Source organism: Schistocerca cancellata, chromosome 7 (assembly GCF_023864275.1).
Source record: "Schistocerca cancellata isolate TAMUIC-IGC-003103 chromosome 7, iqSchCanc2.1, whole genome shotgun sequence".
Taxonomy (NCBI): domain Eukaryota; kingdom Metazoa; phylum Arthropoda; class Insecta; order Orthoptera; family Acrididae; genus Schistocerca; species Schistocerca cancellata.
The window spans coordinates 374,813,614-374,829,668 of NC_064632.1; the positions used below are offsets into that span (position 1 = coordinate 374,813,614).

The 16,055-nt window shown below is 41.2% G+C and overlaps 1 protein-coding gene across 1 annotated transcript in view; it reads right to left on the reverse strand.

The window, feature by feature from the left end:
• LOC126092324 (dolichol-phosphate mannosyltransferase subunit 1) overlaps window positions 1–16,055 on the reverse strand; it is a 64,124-nt gene that overhangs the window by 3,262 nt on the left and 44,807 nt on the right. The gene's annotated exons all lie outside the window — the stretch shown is intronic.

Here is a 16,055-nt window from a genome sequence, read left to right on the forward strand (position 1 = left end):
TATGTGATGGCTTATCTCAAACATAATTACCTCCTCCATGTTAACCAGCAATAGCTCCAAAAACAGTCATGTGAAACCCAACATGCTTTCTCAAATGACATCCTGAAACCCATGGATCAAAGGAGTAACATAGATGCAGTACATATTGAATCAGCACTACACCTACACTACTATTTAAAGTACATTCACATGAGGTATCATACGGAATTTGTGATTGGATTGAAGATTTTCTGGTTAAGGAGAGGACACAGCTTGTTATCTGTGATAGAGTGTCATTGACAGATGTAGAAGTAACTTTAACTGTGTCCCACGGAAATATGTGGGGGGCCCTTACTCTCCATACTGTATATTAATGACCTTACAGACAATGTAAACAGTGACCTCAGACTTTTCATAGATGATGCAGTTATCTATAATTAGGGACTGGAAAATGCAGCATCTATTTATTTATTTATTTTTACAAAATTCGAATCAACATTTTTTGCAAAATTCGCATCTATTTTTGTCACAATTCACATCTATTTTCTTTGTAAAAAATTAGTTGCACAAATTTAAATGGTTGTCATGCTACATGAGTGAAGGCAAACAAATTATTAGTTCGTTGAAGTTGACTTAAAAAAGTGCTGATTGGCAACTTCTTGACTGGAATGTTTGCTTTTCTAAAAACTTCAACACCTTTTTCTTACGAAATGGCCTTTGTTTTCTTCGTTTGGCTGTATTTAAGCTTTCAAAAATGATTGTCAACTGTTGAAAAACGCGCAGCATTTTCCCGCCTATTAAGCGAATGCCTCTTCGATATTATTTTTTTATGGACATTATATGTCTTTTCCCGTCCAATCTGAAGATAAAAAATCTGCAGACTACTAATTTCGACCTTTCGTGAGTGTTTATAGACCTATGAGCCATGTTTGACCAAGCTACAGATAGAACTGACATGGCACTTAGCGTAGTAGTAGAGCTGAGTGTACAACTCGATTTTAACATCAGGAGAAGAATTTCGGCGTCATCAAAAAATGTTACAGATTTTGTTTTCCAATTGCTATAGCACAGAGGGCGGGTGCTGTAGGCTATTGTCGCTAAGGGCCACGGGCGTAAACAGACAAGAATTTTGGCCACCACAGGGGAGGGAGTGGTGTGGGGAAACAAATTCTGCCACCATTTCGCTGGGCAGTATCCTACAGCGTTACCGACATCGTCAAAGGGATTGCCGATCTCTTCTGGTGTTGTAAGGGTCGTAATCAAAATCCGTGATGTACCAGGATTAGCCACTTCTCTTATTTCTAAGTAAGAAAGGAAAACAAGCTACGCACAACACAAAGCATTTTCGGTCGCCTACCATGCAATTTTTTGTTGGAGTCAGAAGAGTATTGTTGACTATGTAATTCAGGCCCGAAATCTAGCGGTACTCGATGCAACTACAGTTCAAAACATCCGCCACTTAATGTGCCAGTTTAAAATGTCCGCATTATACTATGTTTTGAGCTTTAGCTAACCAACAAATGTATACATGTCTTTCTTATAAAATGGTAGGTCCCATGGCTAAGTACTACGTTGCATTACGCGTTGTGTATCTTAAACAGACCATTCAACCACTCAGAACTGCCATGGCACCAGATCATTTAGCACACTGATACATTGTTGCGTTCATCCATTTTATATTGCAAGTATTTTGCACATATTATCTTTCCAAAGTGGGCTTCGCCAGGTGTTGTATTAGTGCCAGTAACTGCCTGTATTTTTGATATTGTAAGCAAAAAATAAAGTTATTGCAAACTATGTCTGATAAATAGCTGATTTGGATACAATCCACTATGAAACAGCGTGTATTAAGTAATTTCGCATTTTGAGGCAGAAGTCGCAGCTATATTTTGCATTTGTCGCAAAATGCTAATTTTTCTGTTCTCTATCTATAATGAAGAATTGTCCGGAAAAAAAAAGCTGCATAAATACTAAGCCAGATTTTGACAAAGTTGTACAAAGACAGGCAAGATTCAGAAATGGAAAATTGTGCCCCCCCCCCCCCCCCCCTCGCACGCACGCACACGCACACACACACAATCCTGGGCCTGCAACCTCAATGAGTCACAACTGTAATCAGTCTGCTCATAAAAAATACCTGACCACAACAACTTGTAGGGATATGAAATGGAACAATCACATAGGCTCAACCATATATAAAGCAGGTAGCAGGCTTCAGTTCATTGGTGGAATACTGGGAAAATGCAATCTACAAAGGAGATTGCTTACAACTCACTCTTACCACTGATCCTAGAATATTGTTCAAGTGTGTGGGGTTCACACCAAATAGGAATAACGGGGGATACTGAGCACGTCTAAGGAGGACAGGACAAACAGCCACTGGTTTGATTGACCCATGGGAGAGCATCATGGAGATTATGAAAAAGAAACTGAACTGGCAGACACTACAACTTCCACGTATCACTCTTGCAGGAATTACAAAGGTAAGATTATCTTAATTACAGCTACACAGAAGTGTGTAAGTCATCTTTCTTCCAGCACTCCATACATGAATGGAACAGGAAGAAGCCCTGAAAATGGTACAACAGGAAATACCCTCTGCCATGCACTTAATAGAATATAGATGTGGATAGATATACAATGACTAACATTACTAAGAGGTAATTACTGAAAATACAGACCCACACATACAACTGATCTTTACAGAATTTATAATTTAACAGCACGTTGGCGAGGAACTGGGAGTTCTTGAAATCTGTCACTTCATTCACTGTAAGTGTATTTGTGGACAACAAATTTAAAAATTCAAATTGCCAAAGTGATGGAAGGAGGAGAAAACACTGCAAGAGGATCCTATCCTGATGATTTTAAACATTATGACCACTGCCAGCTGTGAGACCGAATAGCACCTAGTAGTGTTGCGGGCCCATGATGCAGTAATGAAAATATACTGTAAAAGCCGAGCAGAGACATATGGGAATTATTCTAGCAATGACAAAGGCAGAAGATGGGTAAATGTACTGACATAAGCAATTTTGACAAAGGGCAGATTGTTATGATCTGGAGAATGGGAGTAAGCATCTAGAAATTAGCAAAGCTGGTAGGCTGTTCACATGCTACTGTTGTGAGCATCCATGGAAAGTGGCTGAAGGATGCTGAGACTACAATTAGGCAATGAGGTGTTGGATGTCGATGCCTCATCACAGAACCTGGGGGTCAGTTGCTTGCCCAGTAGCCAGCGATCTGTGTAGATCAGGTTTCACTAGGCATGGCCTGCACCTCAACAGGTATGGGAAGGAGAGGCTGGTAAATCTTATAGGTGACAGTTTAGGGGGTGGTGGTGGGACCACTCATGGGGAAAATTCCCATAGTAGTTGGTGTTAGAGCTGCACCATTTTTAGATTGAAGTCAGCTGATAGGTGTACCTGCTTAAAGTCTCTGTAACTAAGGAATCACCTTCAGAGGACACCATGCTTCCAAGCAGTGAAGGAATCAGAATATTTCATCAAAATATATGAGGTAATAGAGATAAAGTTAGTGAACTGCTTATAGATGTTGGCTCTGCAATTATTGGTATATCAGACCATCACCTAAATAATTTGACAATTCAGAGGCCTCCTTTACCAGGATACAGATTAGCTGATTGTTTCTCAAGGAGTTACTTGTGGGGTGGGGGAGTGGACATGTATGTAAAAAACAGTATTCCATTTGAGTCCATAGACGTATCACAGCACTGCACCGAACAGATATTTGAATGTAGTGCAGAGGCAGTTGAATTTTGGGAAACTTCTAACTGTTGTTGTTTATAGGTCACCTAACTCTGACTTCAGAGCATTTCTGCTCAATATAGAGAGGGTTCTCGATTTACTTTATAGGAAGTACCAGAAATTAGTTATACGTGGTGACTTCAATATAAATTTTGTATATGATGGTGCAAGAAAAAAGATGTTGGTAGATCTCCTACATTCATATGGTCTGATGCAGATTGTGTTTTTTCCAACTAGTGTGCAGGGGAACAGTATCACAACCATAGACAATATTTTTATTCATTCTTCATTACTAGATGGGCATTTTGTTAGTAAAAGGGTGAATGGCCTTTCAGACCATGATGCACAAATTTTAACACTATAAGGACTTTGTACTCAAACAAATGTCACATATAATTACAAACTACATAGGAAAGTTAATCCAACAGCAATAGAGTTTCCTAAACCTCATTAAGAAACAACAGTGGAAGGATGTTTAAATGCCAAATATAATGCTTTCCTTAACACATTTCTCATGCTCTTTGAGAGTTGCTTTCCATTAGAATGTTAAACGAGATACTAGCAGTAAAAGGCAGCCCGGGTGGCTGACTAGTGGGATAAGGTGTAGAACAAATCAGGAATTAAATCAAAATGTTAGAAGTAGTCATATTCAAGCTACAGTAGCCCATTACAAACAGTACTGTAAGATGCTTAAAAATGTTATTAGGAAGGCAAAGAGTATGTGGTATATAAATAGAATAGCTAATTCACATGATAAAATTAAAACCATGTAGTCAGTTGTGAAGGAAGTGTCTGGTCAGCAGCACAAGGTTGACGATATAAAGTCAGTTCGCAGTAAAAATATTTCAGTTACTGATAAATCAGATATATGTACAGTATTTAACAATCATTTTCAGAGCATTTCTGGTGAATTAAATAAAAATTTACTTTCTACAGGGAATCATATAACTCTCGTGGCAAATGCCTTTCTGAGATTGATGTCTGAAATACTCCTCTGTGAAACAGACAAGGCGGAGATTGAGTCAATAATTAAATAACTGAAGACTAAGGACTCTCGTGGATATGATGGAGTGCCTAACAGAATATGAAAGTACTGTGCTACACATGTTAGCCCCGTGTTTAGTCATATTTGTAATTTTTCCTTTAGAAATGGACAGTTTCCTGAACGATTAAAGTACTCAGTAGTAAAGTCGTTTTATAAAATGGGAGAAAGGGACAACATAGACAATTTTAGACCTGTTTCTATGCCATCAGTGTTTGCTAAAGTTATTGAAAAGGCTGTGTATGGAAGGATAATTGATCATTTTATATCACACGATTTGCTATCAAATGTACAGTCCGGCTTTAGAAGTTGTTTAACAACTGAAAATGCTATTTCTCTTTTCTCTGTGAGGTACTGGATGGGTTAAACAAAAGGTTTTGAATGCTAGGCATATTTCTTGATTTAACTAAGGTGTTTGATTGTGTTGATCACAAAATATTGCTCCAGAAGTTAGACCGTTACGGAATACAGGGAGTAGCTCACAATTGGTTCACCTCTTACTTTAACAACAGACAGCAAAAGGTCATTATTCACAGTGTTGAGAATGGCTGTGATGTGGGGTCTGAGTGGGGTATGGTCAAGTGGGGGGGTGCCCCAGGGATAAGTGTTGGGGCCACTCCTACTCCTTATATATATATAAATGATATGCCCTGTAGTATTACGGGTCACTCAAAGATATTTCTGTTTGCTGATGACTCTAGCTTGGTAGTACAGGATGTTGTGTGCAACATAGGCTCGGTATCAAATAGAGCAGTTCATGACAAGTTCATGGCTTGTAGAAAATAAGCGAACACTAAATTAAGCGAACACTAAATCACAGTAAGACTCAGTTTTTACAGTTTTTAATACACAATTCAACAAAACCTGACATTTTAATTTCACAGAATGGGCATATGATTAGTGAAACTGAACAGTTCAAGTTCCTAGGTGTCCAGATAGATAGTAAACTGTCATGGAAAGCCCACATTCAGGATCTTGTTCAAACACTTAATAATGCTGCCACTTTTATTATTCGAATAGTATCTGAAGTGAGTGAGTGTTCGACATGAAAATTAGTCTACTTTGCTTATTTTCATTCACTTATGTCATATGGTATGATAATTTGGGGTAACTCTTCCCATTCTAAAAGGATATTTTTGGCTCAGAAATGGGTGGTTCGGGCAATAAGTGGTGTAAATTCATGAACCTCTTGTCGACCCCTGTTCACGAGTCTGGGTATTTTGGTATTGGCCTGTCATATATTCCTTACTGTCATTTCTTGTTAACAATATTAGCTTATTCCCAAGAATAAGCAGCTTTCACTCAGTTAATACTCAGCAGAAATCAAACCTGCATTTGGATTGGACTTCCTCAACTCTCATGCAGAAAGTTATGCAGTATCCTGCTGCATCAATTTTCATTAAGCTACCACTAGAATTCAAAACTCTTAGCAGTAATCCATGTGCTTTCAAATCGAAACTGAAGAGTTTCCTCATGGGTCACTCCTCCTATTCTGTCAAGGAGTTCCTTGAAAAATTAAGTCGATTCTTGTTGTATTGTTGATTGCATTTAACTTAAACTTATAGCTTGACTTTTTTTTTTTGGTTCATTAACATTTTATTTTTATCTGTTATTACTTATGTTGTAATTTCATGTACTGACATGTTCAATGACCTTAGAGATTTTCTCCTCAATTTGGTCCTATGGAACTTGACGTGTAAATAAAATAAAAATAAAACAATCTGATGCCAGAATACAATGCTGGTGCACTGACACAACTGCATCATCAATTATGATTGTAGAAGGCACGGGATTATTGACACTGGGCTGTGTATCAATGAGAACATGTTTGGTCAGACAAATCACATTTTTTGTTACATTAGGTCGACAATCGTGCATGGGTGCACCGCCATCTAAGAGAATGGCTGCTTGAAACATGCACTGCATCACAGACGCAAGCTGGAGAGGGTATTGATATGCTATGAGGGACATCCACCTGGCCTTCAATGGGAACTGTGAAAGTAATCAAAGGCATAATGACAGCTGTGAATGAAATGATAATTATATCAGACTAGCTGCATCCATTAATATTTGACGTCTTCCCCAACTCTGATGGCATCTGCCAGCAAGATAACTGTCTGTTCTGTAGTGATAAGTAAACTCGCATTGATGTCTTGCTACCAAATGAATCCCTTCTGTACTCAATGGCCTGCAATTTACATGAACTGTGTGACTCGTGAGAAGTCATCTGGTGCCAAAATAACTGGGGAAACCCACCAAGGGTTTGTCAAATCCACGTCATGCAAAATCACTGCTGTGTTTAATTGCAAAGGCAGACCAACACACTATTAAGCAGGTAGTCATAATGTTTTGGCCCGTGAGTGAAAGCCTCATTAAAATAATGACTTACAATTCCACATTAATGATAAAGTAGGAAAATAAGTAAATGCACTCTCAAACATTTGTAACTTTTTTTTTCTCACTGGAAGCTCACAATTTGCAGAAATACTACATTAAACGTATGTCTTAATCATTTTATTCGTAGCTGTTACTTTCTCAGCAACTATAGAGTATAATAAAATTCAGTCATCAGTTGCTTAGATATTTTTATTTCACTTTAATGGTTTCAAGAAATTAATCTGTCAGCTTCAGAAGCCTACAAAATTAGATCTTGACCTTACATTTATGTAAAGTATGAGAAGCGTGTTACAGAAAGTTACTTAGTATTGGTTTAGCAGAAGTCCGTATCTTCATAGAAGCATAATGCCATGGTATGTCCATAGTTGTGCATATTGTATGTGATTATTGTAACACTGACTGATAATTTACAGTAAATGAATTATATTTATGAAGAAGTCAAACTGGTTCTGTCAGCAGCATACAACAAGTGTAACTAAGGTATATATGAAAGTTATATATAGTACATTTGAAAAAACATGGTATATAGTTCTAATATCTAAAGGAATGGGCTAATTTTCACATTTTATACAAGATGCTATACAATCAAAATAGTGTGCGTTTTTCAATGCAAGCTGAACATTCAACAAATCTTTTGAATAAGTAGGAATGTTTATATATTTCAAATTTTTCTAACAGGTTCATTTGGTTGCCCTTGTAAAATATATGCAAAATTTCTAATTTAATTTTGTAGGCTTCTGGAGTCTCTCTCTCTCTCTCTCTCTCTCTCTCTCTCTCTCTCTCTCTCTCTCTCTCTCTCACACACACACACACACACACACACACATATATATATATAAAACAAAGATGATTTGACTTATCAAACGAAAGCGCTGGCACGTCGATAGACGCACAAACAAACACAAAACACACACACACACACACACACACACACACACGAAGGAAACGGTTCGTTTGTGTGTCTGTCGACCTGCCAGCACTTTCATTTGGTAAGTCACATAATCTTTGTTTTTAGGTATATTTTTCCTTCGTGGAATGTTTCCTTCTATTATAACCACATATATATATATATATATGGTTATAATAGAAGGAAACATTCCACGAAGGAAAAATATACCTAAAAACAAAGACGATGTGACTTACCAAATGAAAGTGCTGGCAGGTCGACAGACACACAAACGAACACAAACATACATGTTTGTGTTCGTTTGTGTGTCTGTCGACCTGCCAGCACTTTCATTTGGTAAGTCACATCGTCTTTGTTTTTATATATATATATATATATATATATATATATATATATATATATATATATATATATATATATATATATAGAGGGAAACATTCCACGTGGGAAAAATATATTTAAAAAGAAAGATGATGAGACTTACCAAACAAAAGCGCTGGCAGGTCGATAGACACACAAACATACACACAAAAATCTAGCTTTCGCAACCAACGGTTGCCTCGTCAGGAAAGAGGGAAGGAGAAGGAAAGACAAAAGGATATGGGTTTTAAGGGAGAGGGTAAGGAGTCATTCCAATCCCGGGAGCGGAAAGACTTACCTTAGGGGGAAAAAAGGACAGGTATACACTCGCACACACACACCGTGTATATGCGGATGGATATGTGTGTGTGTGCGCGAGTGTATACCTGTCCTTTTTTCCCCCTAAGGTAAGTCTTTCCGCTCCCGGGATTGGAATGACTCCTTACCCTCTCCCTTAAAACCCATATCCTTTTGTCTTTCCTTCTCCTTCCCTCTTTCCTGACGAGGCAACCGTTGGTTGCGAAAGCCAGATTTTTGTGTGTATGTTTGTGTGTCTATCGACCTGCCAGCGCTTTTGTTTGGTAAGTCTCATCATCTTTCTTTTATATATATATATATATATATATATATATATATATATATATATATATATATATATATATATAAAAATAATAGAGGGAAACATTCCACGTGGGAAAAATATATTTAAAAAGAAAGATGATGAGACTTACCAAACAAAAGCGCTAGCAGGTCGATAGACACACAAACAAACACAAACATACACACAAAATTCTAGCTTTCGCAACCAACGGTTGCCTCGTCAGGAAAGAGGGAAGGAGAAGGAAAGACAAAAGGATATGGGTTTTAAGGGAGAGGGTAAGGAGTCATTCCAATCCCGGGAGCGGAAAGACTTACCTTAGGGGGAAAAAAGGACAGGTATACACTTGCGCACACACACACACACATATTCATCCACTGTGTATGTGTGGATGAATATGTGTGTGTGTGCGCAAGTGTCTTTAAATATGTCTGCTTGTGTCTGTATATGTGTGGATGGATATGTGTGTGTGTGTGCGCGCGAGTGTATACCCGTCCTTTTTTCCCCCCTAAGGTAAGTCTTTCCGCTCCCGGGACTGGAATGACTCCTTACCCTCTCCCTTAAAACCCACATCCTTTCGTCTTTCCCTCTCCTTCCCTCTTTCCTGATGAGGCAACAGTTTGTTGCGAAAGCTTGAATTTTGTGTGTATGTTTGTGTTCGTATGTGTGGTGTCTGTCGACCTGCCAGCACATTCATTTGGTAAGTCACATCATCTTTGTTTTTAGGTATATTTTTCCCTCGTGGAATGTTTCCTTCTATTATAACTATATATATATATATATATATATATATATATATATATATATATATATATATATATATATATATATATATATTTAAAATATATTTAAAAAGAAAGATGATGAGACTTACCAAACAAAAGCGCTGGCAGGTCGATAGACACACAAACAAACACAAACATACACACAAAAATCTAGCTTTCGCAACCAACGGTGTGTATATATATATATAATAGAGGGAAACATTCCACGTGGGAAAAATATATTTAAAAAGAAAGATGATGTGACTTACCAAACGAAAGCATTGGCATGTTGATAGACACACAAACAAACATACACACAAAATTCAAACTTTCGCAACCAACGGTTGCTTCATCAGGAAAGAGGGAAGGAGAGGGAAAGACGAAAGGATGTGCGTTTTAAGGGAGAGGGTAAGGAGTCATTCCAATCCTGGGAGTGGAAAGACTTATCTCGGGGGGAGGGGGGGGGGGAAGGACAGGTATACATTTGCGTGCACACACACACACACATATCCATCCGCACATATACAGACACAGGCAGACATATGTAAATGCAAAGAGGTTGGGCAGAGATGTCAGTCGAGGCGGAAGTACAGAGGCAAAGATGATGTTGAATGACAGGTGAGGTGCGAGGGGCGGTAACTTGAAATTAGCGGAGGTTGAGGCCTGGTGGGTAACTAGAAGAGAGAATATATCGAAGGGCAAATTCCCATCTCTGGAGTTCTGATAGGTTGGTGTCAGTGGGATGTATACAGATAACCCACAGGGTGTAACACTGTGCCAAGATGTGCTGGCCATGCACCAAGGCATGTTTAGCCACAGGGTGATCCTCATTACCAACAAACACTATCTACCTGGGTCCGTTCATGCGAATGGACAGCTCGTTGCTGGTTATTCCCACACAGAAGGCTTCACAGTGTAGGCATGTCAGTTGGTAAATCACGTGGGTGGTTTCACACGTGGCTCTGCCTTTGATCGTGTACACCTTCCAGGTTATAGGACTGGAGTAGGTGGTGGTGGGAGGGTGTACGGGACAGGTTTTACACCGGGGGCGGTTACAAGGGTAGGAGCCAGAGGGTAGGGAAGATGGTTTGGGGATTTCATAGGGATGAACCAAGAGGTTACGAAGGTTAGGTGGACAGTGGAAAGACACTCATGGTGGAGTGGGGAGGAATTCATGAAGGATGGATCTCATTTCAGGGCAGGATTTGAGGAAGTCGTATCCCTAAAAGTGCCCCACTTGTGACAGGATACTTTCTGGGACTGGATCAGTCTCTGAATGTGGCTCTCCAGCAGGGTTATCTGTATACATCCCACTGACACCAACCTATCAGAACTCCAGAGATGGGAATTTGCCCTTCGATATATTCTCTCTTCTCGTTACCCACCAGGCCTCAACCTCCGCTAATTTCAAGTTACCGCCTCTCGCACCTCACCTGTCATTCAACATCATCTTTGCCTCTGTACTTCCGCCTCGACTGACATCTCTGCAAAACCTCTTTGCATTTACATATGTCTGCCTGTGTCTGTATATGTGCGGATGGATATGTGTGTGTGTGTGCGAGAGCATACCTGCCCTTTTTTCCCCCTAAGGTAAGTCTTTCCGCTCCCGGGATTGGATTCGCTCCTTACCCTCTCCCTTAAAACCCACATCCTTTCGTCTTTCCCTCTCCTCCCCTCTTTCCTGACGAAGCAGCCATTGGTTGCGAAAGCTAGAATTTTGTGTGTATGTTTGTGTTTGTTCGTGTGTCTATCGACCTGCCAGCGCTTTTGTTTGGTAAGTCTCATCATCTTTGTTTATATATATATAAATATGTCTGCTTGTGTCTGTATATGTGTGGATGGATATGTGTGTGTGTGCGCGAGTGTATACCCGTCCTTTTTTCCCCCTAGGGTAAGTCTTTCCGCTCCCGGGACTGGAATGACTCCTTACCCTCTCCCTTAAAACCCACATCCTTTCGTCTTTCCCTCTCCTTCCCTCTTTCCTGATGAGGCAACAGTTTGTTGCGAAAGCTTGAATTTTGTGTGTATGTTTGTGTTCGTTTGTGTGTCTGGCGACCTGCCAGCACTTTTCATTTGGTAAGTCACATCATCTTTGTTTTTAGGTATATTTTTCCTTCGTAGAATGTTGCCTTCTATTATTTCCCACCGACACCCCGCACCCCTACCTTCTACCTTCTTCCTAAAATTCACAAACCCAATCATCCCGGCCGCCCCATTGTAGCTGGTTACCAAGCCCCCACAGAACGTATCTCTGCCTACGTAGATCAACACCTTCAACCCATTACATGCAGTCTTCCATCCTTCATCAAAGACACCAACCACTTTCTCAAACGCCTGGAATCCTTACCCAATCCGTTATCCCCAGAAACCATCCTTGTAACCATTGATGCCACTTCCTTATACACAAATATCCCGCACGTCCAGGGCCTCGCTGCGATGGAGCACTTCCTTTCACGCCGATCACCTGCCACCCTACCTAAAACCTCTTTCCTCATTACCTTAGCCAGCTTCATCCTGACCCACAACTTCTTCACTTTTGAAAACCAGACATACCAACAATTAAAGGGAACAGCCATGGGTACCAGGATGGCCCCCTTGTACGCCAACCTATTCATGGGTCGCTTAGAGGAAGCCTTCTTGGTTACGCAGGCCTGCCAACCCAAAGTTTGGTACAGATTTATTGATGACATCTTCATGATCTGGACTCACAGTGAAGAAGAACTCCAGAATTTCCTCTCCAACCTCAACTCCTTTGGTTCCATCAGATTCACCTGGTCCTACTCCAAATCCCATGCCACTTTCCTTGATGTTGACCTCCACCTGTCCAATGGCTTCACACGTCCGTCCACATCAAACCCACCAACAAGCAACAGTACCTCCATTACGACAGCTGCCACCCATTCCACATCAAACGGTCCCTTCCCTACAGCCTAGGTCTTCGTGGCAAACGAATCTGCTCCAGTCCAGAATCCCTGAAGCATTACACCAACAACCTGACAACAGCTTTCGCATCCCGCAACTACCCTCCCGACCTGGTACAGAAGCAAATAACCATAGCCACTTCCTCGTCCTCTCAAACCCAGAACCTCCCACAGAAGAACCACAAAACTGCCCCACTTGTGACAGGATACTTTCCGGGACTGGATCAGATTCTGAATGTGGCTCTCCAGCAGGGATACGACTTCCTCAAATCCTGCCCTGAAATGAGATCCATCCTTCATGAAATCCTCCCCACTCCACCAAGAGTGTCTTTCCGCCGTCCACCTAACCTTCGTAACCTCTTAGTTCATCCCTATGCAATCCCCAAACCACCTTCCCTACCCTCTGGCTCCTACCCTTGTAACCGCCCCCGGTGTAAAACCTGTCCCATGCACCCTCCCACCACCACCTACTCCAGTCCTGTAACCCGGAAGGTGTACACAATCAAAGGCAGAGCCACGTGTGAAAGCACCCACGTGATCTACCAACTGACCTGCCTACACTGTGATGCATTCTATGTGGGAATGACCAGCAACAAACTGTCCATTCGCATGAATGGACACAGGCAGACAGTGTTTGTTGGTAATGAGGATCACCCTGTGGCTAAACATGCCTTGGTGCACGACCAGCACATCTTGGCGCAGTGTTACACCGTCCGGGTTATCTGGATACTTCCTACTAACACCAATCTATCCGAACTCCGGAGATGGGAACTTGCTCTTCAATATATCCTCTCTTCCCGTTATCCACCAGTCCTCAATCTCCGCTAATTTCAAGTTGCTGCCACTCATACCTCACCTGTCATTCTACAACATCTTTGCCTCTGCACTTCTGCCTCGACTGACATCTCTGCCCAAACTCTTTGTCTTTAAATATGTCTGCTTGTGTCTGCATATGTGTGGATGGATATGTGTGTGTGTGCGAGTGTATACCCGTCCTTTTTTCCCCATAAGGTAAGTCTTTCCGCTCCCGGGACTGGAATGACTCCTTACCCTCTCCCTTAAAACCCACATCCTTTCGTCTTTCCCTCTCCTTCCCTCTTTCCTGATGAGGCAACAGTTTGTTGCGAAAGCTTGAATTTTGTGTGTATGTTTGTGTTCGCTTGTGTGTCTGTCGACCTGCCAGCACTTTCATTTGGTAAGTCACATCATCTTTGTTTTTAGGTATATTTTTCCTTCGTGGAATGTTTCCTTCTATTATAACCATATCATTAATTTGAACCCAACAATTACATTTGTTATTGTCGCCTTTGCATTTCGAAATCTTTCCTGTCGTCTTATTTCTCTTTATTTTCTCTTTCTGTTTTTACCAGTAGTTTCACTTTGTATTCACCTTCCCCTTTTACCGTAATCTACTATACAATTTTATCCCGCCTATATATGCTCAACAATACGTAACCCACTTCCAAACCATAACCAAAAAAATTTTTTATTTTCCGCTTTCAACACTACCGCTGCTATAAAATCAACCGTTTCTAGTTCAATAACAGCTGCTTTCACGTATTAAACAACCATTTCGGCTAGTTCTAATAACTTTAACTTTATTTCCACTTCCGTTTCTCGCACATCACTGATCATTTTAGCCGGTCCCCACAGGTTTTAACGTCATTATTTCTACAATTGTTAGCCCCATTTTCGTAATCTTTCACCACAACACCACTCCTTTTAATACGTTTTTTCGAATTTTTCCCGAATTTCTCCGTCCTTTAACGTGATTTAGCGGCAACACAACCACCTAACCTTTATGCACATCGCTGTCTACCAACCCAAGTTCACCACAGGATCAACTTAACCAACACTTTTTCGCCTTTTTTCATACCAGATCTCCAGTTGCTTTCTAGTTCACCTTTATCTCTCCCCATATATTTCTATCTTTCTTTTTCATTTCAACCTCATGTTAAACTTTCCACCTTCTAATACCATGTCACCCTCACAACACCCCCACAACGACCCCATTAAGTTTTATTTACATTCCCTCCGCAAACATGCCTTCACCCTAGCCAGATTACGCTCACATATTTTATTTTCTCAGGCTTGTCTGACATTTGGCATAACCCCCAAAGGCCTCACACTTAAAGTTCCCATCTCTGGCTGCAACCCTTCTTTCCATCAGCCCCTATACCAGTTCCAAACTGAACAATCCATTGCCCTCACCCACCTAATCCTTCACCTACACATCAACTCAGCCAATGAACACACCCGTCAACTCCTATCCTTAATAAAAGTCCTCAATCTTTCCTCGCCCACATCCACACCGGCTATTCAGAGCATCCTCCTACAGGCCAACCGCCAATTAGAACAACATGCCACCCTTCACCTCAAAAACTATCCAATCTCCTGGTTTCCCAGTTCCGGAAAGGCAACTCACTCACCCTTCACAACCTTTCCAGCAAACCTCAACCACCTCTGATTGCACACAAACCCAGTCTCTCCCATCTACTCAATCTCCCACTTCCAGCTCCACTCCCTCCAAAACCTCAAAATTCCGATCAACACAATCTGGCACCACAACACCCTAATTCAGTAGTTAACCTTTCCTCCAAACCTCTCTCCCAATCTGAAACCTCTGTCCTATCCAAAGGCCTCACCTTCAGCCCCACTCCCAGATTCAACCAAACAGCCCTCGTCAAAGATTTACTGTCCTACACTCGTACTCTCTGCTGGAAGTATCACTTTGCCATGAAGAAAAATGATCCTAATCCTACCCCTAATGATCCAACTCCCCCAGACACTATCCAAATTGAACCCTGCCTGGAACAGTTCCGTCCTCCGTCACAGCGGGACCCACCTCCTCTTCCTCAAAATCACCCTCTCCAAACCTTCCAGGAATTTCTGACTTCCAGCCTTGCCTCTCAATCCTTCTTAAAAAACCTTAATCCTACTCCCAACATCACCACTGCTGAAGCCCAGGCTATCCGTGATCTGAAGGCTGACCGGTCCATCGTCATTCTTCCGGCGGACAAGGGTTCCACGACCGTGGTACTTGATCGTCGGGAGTATGTGGCTGAGGGACTGCGTCAGCTTTCAGACAACACCACATACAAAGTTTGCCAAGGTAATCCCATTCCTGATGTCCAGGCAGAGCTTCAAGGAATCCTCAGAACCTTAGGCCCCCTACAAAACCTTTCACCTGACTCCATCAACCTCCTGACCCCACCGACACCCCGCACCCCTACCTTCTACCTTCTTCCTAAAATTCACAAACCCAATCATCCCGGCCGCCCCATTGTAGCTGGTTACCAAGCCCCCACAGAACGTATCTC